Source organism: Bombus affinis, chromosome 17 (assembly GCF_024516045.1).
Source record: "Bombus affinis isolate iyBomAffi1 chromosome 17, iyBomAffi1.2, whole genome shotgun sequence".
NCBI classification, from domain to species: domain Eukaryota; kingdom Metazoa; phylum Arthropoda; class Insecta; order Hymenoptera; family Apidae; genus Bombus; species Bombus affinis.
The window spans coordinates 4748459-4760922 of NC_066360.1; positions in this window are offsets into that span (position 1 = coordinate 4748459).

The following is a 12464-nucleotide window of genomic DNA, read 5'->3' on the forward strand; positions in this document are numbered from 1 at the left end:
CGTTATACGTTATATGGTAATAGTATACAACGTTATACGTTATATAGCAATAGGATCTAACGTTATACGTTATATCGTAATACTATACAACGTTATACGTTATATCGTAATACTATACAACGTTATACGTTATATCGTAATGGTATATAACGTTATACGTTATATCCTTATAGTATATAACGTTATACGTTATTTTGTAATAGTATATAACGTTATACATTATATCGTTATAGTATATAACGTTATACGTTATATCGTTATGGTATATAACGTTATTCGTTACATCGTAATACTATACAACGTTATTCATTATATCGTAATGGTATATAACGTTATACGTTATATCGTTATAGTATATCACGTTATATGTTATATCGTTATAGTATATAACGTTATACGTTGTAACGGTGTACTACATAACGTTATACGTTGTAACGGTGTACTACATAATGTTATACGCTATATCGTAATAGTATACAACGCTATTCGTTATATCGTAATAGTATATAACGTTATACGTTATATCGTAATAGTATATAACGTTATACGTTGTAGGGGTATACTACATAACGTTATACGTTATATCGTAATGCTATATAACGTTGGACGTTATTTTGTAATAGTATATAACGTTATACGCTATATCGTAATGGTATATAACGTTATACGTTATATCATTATAGTATATAACGTTATACGTTGTAACGTTGTACTACATAACGTTATACGTTGTAACGGTGTACTACATAACGCTATACGTTATATCGTAATACTATACAACGTTATACGTTATATCGTAATGCTTTACAACGTTATACGTTATTTTGTAATAGTATATAACGTTATACGTTACCTAGTAATAGTATATAACGTTATACGTTATATCGTAATACTATACAACGTTATACGTTAAAGCGTAATGCTATAGAACGTTATACGTTATTTTGTAATAGTATATAACGTTATACGTTATATCGTTATAGTATATAACGTTATGCGTTATATCGTAGTATTATACAAAGTTATACGTTATTATGTAATGGTATATAACGTTATACGTTATATCGTAATACCATACAACGTTATACGTTATATCGTAACAGTATATAACGTTATACGTTGTAACGGTATACTACATAACGTTATACGTTATATCGTAATGCTATATAACGTTGTCCGTTGTTTTGTAATAGTATATAACGTTATACGTTATGTCGATATAGCATATAACGATATACGTGATATCGTAATAGTATATAACGTTATACGTTGTAGCGGTATTCTACGTAACGTTATACGTTATATCTTTATAGTATATAACGTTATACGTTATATCGTAATAGTATACAACGTTATACGTTATATAGCAATAGTATCTAACGTTATACGTTATTTTGTAATAGTATATAACGTTATACGATATATCGTAATCGTATATAACGTTATACGATATATCGTTATATTATATAACGTTATACGTTGTAACGTTGTACTACATAACGTTACACGTTGTAACGGTGTACTACATAACGTTATACGTTATATCGTAATACTATACAACGTTGTATTTTATATCGTAATGGTATATAACGTTACACGTTATGTCGTTATAGTATATAACGTTATACGTTATATCGTTATAGTATATAACGTTATACGCTGTAACGATGTACTACATAACGTTATACGTTGTAAAGGTGTACTATATAACGTTATACGTTATATCGTAATGCTATATAACGTTATACGTTATTTTGTAATAGTATATAACGTTATACATTATATCGTTATAATATATAACGTTATACGTTATACCGTTATGGTATATAACGTTATACGTTATATGGTAATAGTATACAACGTTATACGTTATATAGCAATAGGATCTAACGTTATACGTTATATCGTACTACTATACAACGTTATACGTTATATCGTAATACTATACAACGTTATACGTTATATCGTAATGGTATATAACGTTATACGTTATATCTTTATAGCATATAACGTTATACGTTATTTTGTAATAGTATATAACGTTATACATTATATCGTTATAGTATATAACGTTATACGTTATATCGTTATGGTATATAACGTTATACGTTACATCGTAATACTATACAACGTTATACATTATATCGCAATGGTATATAACGTTATACGTTATATCGTTATAGTATATAACGTTATATGTTATATCGTTATAGTATATAACGTTATACGTTGTAACGGTGTACTACATAACGTTATACGTTGTAACGGTGTACTACATAACGCTATACGTTATATCGTAATACTATACAACGTTATACGTTATATCGTAATGCTTTACAACGTTATACGTTATTTTGTAATAGTATATAACGTTATACATTATATCGTTATAATATATAACGTTATACGTTATACCGTTATGGTATATAACGTTATACGTTACATCGTAATACTATACAACGTTATACATTATATCGTAATGGTATATAACGTTATACGTTATATCGTTATAGTATATAACGTTATACGTTGTAACGTTGTACTATATAACGTTATACGTTGTAACGGTGTACTACATAACGCTATACGTTATATCGTAATACTATACAACGTTATACGTTATATCGTAATGCTTTACAACGTTATACGTTATTTTGTAATAGTATATAACGTTATACGTTACCTAGTAATAGTATATAACGTTATAAGTTATATCGTAATACTATACAACGTTATACGTTATATCGTAATGCTATAGAACGTTATACGTTATTTTGTAATAGTATATAACGTTATACGTTATATCGCTATAGTATATAACGTTATACGTTATATCGTAGTATTATACAAAGTTATACGTTATTATGTAATGGTATATAACGTTATACGTTATATCGTAATACCATACAACGTTATACGTTATATCGTAATAGTATATAACGTTATACGTTGTAACGGTATACAACATAACGTTATACGTTATATGGTAATAGTATACAACTTTATACGTTATATCGTAATGCTATACAACGTTATACGTTATATCGTAATACTATACAACGCTATACGTTATATCGTAATGCTATATAACGTTATACGTTATATCGTAATAGTATATAACGTTATACGTTGTAACGGTATACAACACAACGTTATACGTTATATGGTAATAGTATACAACTTCATACGTTATATCGTAATGCTATACAACGTTATACGTTATATCGTAATACTATACAACGCTATACGTTATATCGTAATACTATAACGTTGTACGTTATTTTGTAATTGTATATAACGTTATACGTTATGTCGATATAGCATATAACGTTATACGTTATATCGTAATAGTATATAACGTTATACGTTGTAGCGGTATTCTACGTAACGTTATACGTTATATCTTTATAGTATATAACGTTATACGTTAAATCGTAATAGTATACAACGTTATACGTTATATAGCAATAGTATCTAACGTTATACGTTATTTTGTAATAGTATATAACGTTATACGTTATATCGTAATACTATACATCCTTATACGTTATATCGTAATGCTATATAAAGTTATACGTTATTTTGTAATAGTATATAACGTTATACATTATATCGTTATAGTATATAACGTTATACGTTATATCGTAATAGTATACAACGTTATACGTTATATAGCAATAGTATCTAACGTTATACGTTATTTTGTAATAGTATATAACGTTATACGTTATATCGTAATAGTATACAAGCTTATACGTTATATCGTAATGCTATATAAAGTTATACGTTATTTTGTAATAGTATATAACGTTATCCATTATATCGTTATAGTATAAAACGTTATACGTTATATCGTTATGGTATATAACGTTATACGTTATTTTGTAGTAGTATATAACGTTATACGTTATGTCGATGTAGCATATAACGTTATACGTTATATCGTAATAGTATATAATGTTATACGTTGTAGCGGTATACTACGTATCGTTATACGTTATATCTTTATAGTATATAACGTTATACGTTATATCGTAATAGTATACAACGTTATACGTTATATAGTAATAGTATCTAACGTTATACGCTATTTTGTAATAGTATATAACGTTATACATTATATCGCTATAGTATATAACGTTATACGTTATATCGTTATGGTATATAACGTTATACGTTATTTTGTAATAGTATATAACGTTATACGTTATGTCGATATAGCATATAACGTTATACGTTATATCGTAATAGTATACAACCTTATACGTTATATCGTAATGCTATATAAAGTTATACGTTATTTTGTAATAGTATATAACGTTATACATTATATCGTTATAGTATATAACGTTATACGTTATATCGTTATGGTATATAACGTTATACGTTGTAAAGGTGTACTACATAACGTTATACGTTGTAACGGTGTACTACATAACGTTATACGTTGTAACGGTATACTACATTGCGTTATACGTTATGTGATAATAGTATACAACGTTAGACGTTATATCGTAATGCTATACAACGTTATACGTTATTTTGTAATAGTATATAACGTTATGCGTTACCTAGTAATAGTATATAACGTTATACGTTATATCGTAATACTATACAACGTTATACGTTATATCCTAATGGTATATAACGTTATACGTTATATCGTTATAGTATATAACGTTATACGTTATATCGTTATAGTATATAACGTTATACGTTATATCGTTATAGTATATAACGTTATACGTTGTAACGTTGTACTACATAACGTAATACATTGTAACGGTGTACTGCATAACGTTATACGTTGTAACTGTGTACTACATAACGTTATACGTTATATCGTAATAGTATACGACGTTATTCGTTATATCGTAATAGGATATAACGTTATACGTTATATTGTAATAGTATATAACGTTATACGTTGTAACGGTATACTACATAACGTTATACGTCATATCGTAATGCTATATAACGTTATACGTTATTTTGTAATAGTATATAACGTTATACGTTATTTTGTAGTAGTATATAACGTAATACGTTATATCTTAATAGTATATAACGTTATACGTTATATCGTTATAGTATATAACGTTATACTTTGTAACGTTGTACTACATAACGTAATACATTGTAACGGTGTACTGCATAACGTTATACGTTATATCGTAATACTATACAACGTTATACGTTATATCGTAATACTATACAACGTTATACGTTATATCGTAATGGTATATAACGTTATACGTTATATCGTTATAGTATTTAACGTTATACGTTATTTTGTAATAGTATATAACGTTATACATTATATCGTTATAGTATATAACGTTATACGTTATATCGTTATGGTATATAACATTATACGTTATATGGTAATAGTATACAACGTTATACGTTATATAGCAATAGGATCCAAATTTATACGTTATTTTGTAATAGTATATAACGTTATACGTTATATCGTAATACTATACAATCTTATACGTTATATCGTAATGCTATATAACGTTATACGTTATTTTGTAACAGTATGTAACGTTATACGTTATTTTGTAATAGTATATAACGTTATAGGTTATATCGTTATGGTATATAACGTTATACGTTATATCGTAATACTATACAAGGTTATACATTATATCGTAATGGTATAAAACGTTATACGTTATATCGTTATAGTATATAACGTTATACGTTGTAACGTTGTTCTACATAACGTAATACATTGTAACGGTGTACTGCATAACGTTATACGTTATATCGTAATACTATACAACGTTATACGTTATATCGTAATACTATACAACGTTATACGTTATATCGTAATGGTATATAACGTTATACATTATATCGTTATAGTATACAACGTTATACGTTATATCGTTATAGTATTTAACGTTATACGTTGTAACGTTGTACTACATAACGTAATACATTGTAACGGTGTACTACATAACGTTGTACGTTATATCGTAATAGTATATAACGTTATACGTTGTAACGGTATACTACATAACGTTATACGTCATATCGTAATGCTATATAACGTTATACGTTATTTTGTAATAGTATATAACGTTGTACGTTATATCGTAATACTATACAACGTTACACGTTATATCGTAATGGTATATAACGTTATACGTTATATCGTTATAGTATATAACGTTATACGTTATTTTGTAATAGTATATAACGTTATACATTATATCGTTATAGTATATAACGTTATACGTTATATCGTTATGGTATATAACGTTATACGTTATATGGTAATAGTATACAACGTTATACGTTATATAGCAATAGGATCTAACGTTATACGTTATTTTGTAATAGTATATAACGTTACACGTTATATCGTAATACTATACAATCTTATACGTTATATCGTAATGCTATATAACGTTATACGTTATTTTGTAATAGTATGTAATGTTATACATTATATCGTTATAGTATGTAACGTTATAGGTTATATCGTTATGGTATATAACGTTATACGTTATATCGTAATACTATACAACGTTATACATTATATAGTAATGGTATATAACGTTATACGTTATATCGTTATATTATATAACGTTATATGTTATATCGTTATAGTATATAACGTAATAAGTTGTAGCGGTGTACTACATAACGTTATACGTTATATCGTAATAGTATACAACGTTATTCGTTATATCGTAATAGTATATAACGTTATACGTTATACGTTATATCGTAATGGTATATAACGTTATACGTTATATCGTTATAGTATATAACGTTATACGTTGTAACGTTGTACTACATAACGTTATACGTTGTAACGGTGTACTACATAACGTTATACGTTATATCGTAATACTATACAACGTTATACGTTATATCGTAATGCTATATAACGTTATACGTTATTTTGTAATAGTATATAACGTTATACATTATATCGTTATAGTATATAACGTTATACGTTGTAACGTTGTACTACATAACGTTATACGTTGTAACGGTGTATTACATAACGTTATACGTTATATGGTAATAGTATACAACTTTATACGTTATATCGTAATGCTACACAACGTTATACGTTATATCGTAATACTACACAACGCTATACGTTATATCGTAATGCTATATAACGTTATACGTTATTTTGTAATAGTATATAACGTTATACGTTATATCGTAATAGTATACAACGTTATACGTTATATAGCAATAGTATCTAACGTCATACGTTATTTTGTAATAGTATATAACGTTATACGTTATATCGTAATACTATACAACCTTATACGTTATATCGTAATGCTATATATAGTTATACGTTATTTTGTAATAGTATATAGCGTTATACATTATATCGATATGGTATACAACGTTATACGTTATATCGTTATGGTATATAACGTTATACGTTACATCGTTATGGTATATAACGTTATACGTTATTTTGTAATAGTATATAACGTTATACATTATATCGTTATAGTATATAACGTTATACGTTGTAACGTTGTACTACATAACGTTATACGTTGTAACGGTGTACTACATAACGTTATACGTTATATCGTAATGCTATATAACGTTATACGTTATTTTGTAATAGTATATAACGTTATACATTATATCGTTATAGTATATAACGTTATACATTGTAACGTTGTACTGCATAACGTTATACGTTGTAACGGTGTACTACATAACGTTAGAGGTTATATGGTAATAGTATACAACTTTATACGTTATATCATAATGCTACACAACGTTATACGTTATATCGTAATACTACACAACGCTATACGGTATATCGTAATGCTATAGAACGTTATACGTTATTTTGTAATAGTATATAACGTTATACGTTATATCGTAATAGTATACAACGTTATACGTTATATAGCAATATGATCTAACGTTATAAGTTATATCGTAATATTATATAACGTAATACGTTGTAACGGTATACTACATAACGCTATACGTTATATGGTAATAGTATACAACGTTATACGTTATATCGTACTGTTATATAACGTTATACGTTATTTTGTAAAAGTATATAACGTTATACGTTATATCGTAATACTATACAACCTTATACGTTATATCGTAATGCGATATAAAGTTATACGTTATTTTGTAATAGTATATAGCGTTATACATTATATCGTTATGGTATATAACGTTATACGTTATATCGTTATGTTATATAACGTTATACGTTATATCGTTATGGTATATAACGTTATACGTTATTTTGTAATAGTATATGACGTTATACATTATATCGTTATAGTATATAACGTTATACGTTGTAACGTTGTACTACATAACGTTATACGTTGTAACGGTGTACTACATAACGTTATACGTTATATGGTAATAGTATACAACTTTATACGTTATATCGTAATGCTATATAACGTTATACGTTATTTTGTAATAGTATATAACGTTATACATTATATCGTTATAGTATATAACGTTATACGTTGTAACGTTGTACTACATAGCGTTATACGTTGTAACGGTGTACTACATAACGTTATACGTTATATGGTAATAGTATACAACTTTATACGTTATATCGTAATGCTACACAACGTTATACGTTATATCGTAATACTACACAACGCTATACGTTATATCGTAATGCTATATAACGTTATACGTTATTTTGTAATAGTATATAACGTTATACGTTATATCGTAATAGTATACAACGTTATACGTTATATAGCAATAGTATCTAACGTCATACGTTATTTTGTAATAGTATATAACGTTATACATTATATCGTAATACTATACAACCTTATACGTTATATCGTAATGCTATATATAGTTATACGTTATTTTGTAATAGTATATAGCGTTATACATTATATCGATATGGTATATAACGTTATACGTTATATCGTTATGGTATATAACGTTATACGTTACATCGTTATGGTATATAACGTTATACGTTATTTTGTAATAGTATATAACGTTATACATTATATCGTTATAGTATATAACGTTATACGTTGCAACGTTGTACTACATAACGTTATACGTTGTAACGGTGTACTACATAACGTTATACGTTATATCGTAATGCTATATAACGTTATACGTTATTTTGTAATAGTATATAACGTTATACATTATATCGTTATAGTATATAACGTTATACATTGTAACGTTGTACTACATAACGTTATACGTTGTAACGGTGTACTACATAACGTTATAGGTTATATGGTAATAGTATACAACTTTATACGTTATATCATAATGCTACACAACGTTATACGTTATATCGTAATACTACACAACGCTATACGTTATATCGTAATGCTATAGAACGTTATACGTTATTTTGTAATAGTATATAACGTTATACGTTATATCGTAATAGTATACAACGTTATACGTTATATAGCAATAGAATCTAACGTTATACGTTATTTTGTAATAGTATATAACGTTATACGTTATATCGTAATACTATACAACCTTATACGTTATATCGTAATGCTATATAAAGTTATACGTTATTTTGTAATAGTATATAGCGTTATACATTATATCGTTATGGTATATAACGTTATACGTTATATCGTTATGGTATATAACGTTATACGTTATTTTGTAATAGTATATGACGTAAGACATTATATCGTTATAGTATATAACGTTATACGTTGTAACGTTGTACTACATAACGTTATACGTTGTAACGGTGTACTACATAACGTTACACGTTATATCGTAATACTATACAACGTTATACGTTATATCGTAATGCTATATAACGTTATACGTTATTTTCTAATAGTATATAACGTTATACATTCTATCGTTATAGTATATAACGTTATACGTTATATCGTTATGGTATATAACGTTATACGTTATATCGTAATAATATACAACGTTATACGTTATATAGCAATATGATCTAACGTTATAAGTTATATCGTAATATTATATAACGTAATACGTTGTAACGGTATACTACATAACGCTATACGTTATATGGTAATAGTATACAACGTTATACGTTATATCGTACTGCTATATAACGTTATACGTTATTTTGTAATAGTATATAACGTTATACGTTATGTCGATATAGTATATAACGTTATACGTTATACCGTAAGAGTATATAACGTTATACGTTGTAACGGTATGTTACATAGCGTTATACGTTATATGATAACAGTATACAACGTTATACGTTATATCGTAATGCTATATAGCGTTGTACGTTATAACGTAATAGTATATAACGTTATACGTTGTAACGGTATACAACATAACGTTATACGCTATATGGTAATAGTATACAACTTTATACGTTATATCGTAATGCTATACAACGTTATACGTTATATCGTAATACTATACAACGTTATACGTCATATCGTAATGCTATATAACGTTATACGTTATTTTGTAATAGTATATATCGTTATACGTTATGTCGATATAGCATACAACGTTATACGTTGTAACGTTGTACTACATAACGTTATACGTTGTAACGGTGTACTACATAACGTTATACGTTATATGGTAATACTATACAACGTTATACGTTATATCGTAATGCTATATAACATTATACGTTATTTTGTAATAGTATATAACGTTATACATTATATCGTTATAGTATATAACGTTATACGTTGTAACGTTGTACTACATAACGTTATACGTTGTAACGGTGTACTACATAACGTTATACGTTATATGGTAATAGTATACAACTTTATACGTTATATCGTAATGCTATACAACGTTATACGTTATATCGTAATACTATACAACGCTATACGTTATATCGTAATGCTATATAACGTTATACGTTATTTTGTAATAGTATATAACGTTATACGTTATATCGTAATAGTATACAACGTTATACGTTATATAGCAATAGTATCTAACGTTATACGTTATTTTGTAATAGTATATAACGTTATACGTTATATCGTAATACTATACAACCTTATACGTTATATCGTAATGATATATAAAGGTATACGTTATTTTGTAATAGTATATAGCGTTATACATTATATCGTTATGGTATATAACGTTGTACGTTATATCGTTATGGTATATAACGTTATACGTTATATCGTTATGGTATATAACGTTATACGTTATTTTGTAATAGTATATGACGTTATACATTATGTCGTTATAGTATATAACGTTATACGTTGTAACGTTGTACTACATAACGTTATACGTTGTAACGGTGTACTACATGACGTTATAAGTTATATCGTAATACTATACAACGTTATACGTTATATCGTAATGCTATATAACGTTATACGTTATTTTCTAATAGTATATAACGTTATACATTATATCGTTATAGTATATAACGTTATACGTTATATCGTTATGGTATATAACGTTATACGTTATATCGTTATAGTATATAACGTTATACGTTATATCGTTATAGTATATAACGTTATACGTTATATCGTAGTATTATACAAAGTCATACGTTATTATGTAATGGTATATAACGTTATACATTATATCGTAATACCATACAACGTTATACGTTATATCGTAATAGTATATAACGTTATACGTTATTGTGTAATAGTATATATCGTTATACGATATATCGTAATGGTATACAACGTTATACGTTGTAACGGTATGTTACATAGCGTTATACGTTATATGATAACAGTATACAACGCTATACGTTATATCGTAATGCTATACAACGTTATACGTTATATTGTAATACTACACAACGCTATACGTTATATCGTAATGCTATATACCGTTATACGTTATTTTGTAATAGTATATAACGTTATACGTTATATCGTAATAGTATACAACGTTATACGTTATATAGCAATAGTATCTAACGTTATACGTTATTTTGTAATAGTATATAACGTTATACGTTATATCGTAATACTATACAACCTTATACGTTATATCGTAATGCTATATAATGTTATACGTTATTTTGTAATAGTATATAGCGTTATACATTATATCGTTATGTTATATAACGTTATACGTTATATCGTTATGGTATATAACGTTATACGTTATATCGTTATGGTATATAACGTTATACGTTATATCGTTATGGTATATAACGTTATACGTTATATCGTTATGGTATATAACGTTATACGTTATTTTGTAATAGTATATAACGTTATACGTTTTTTTGTAGTATTATATAACGTTATACGTTATATCTTATTGGTATATAACGTTATACGTTATATCGTTATAGTATATAACGTTATACGTTATATCGTTTTAGTATATAACGTTATACGTTGTAACGTTGTACTACATAACGTAATACATTGTAACGGTGTACTACATTACGTTATACGTTATATCGTAATAGTATATAACGTTATACGTTGTAACGGTATACTACATAACGTTATACG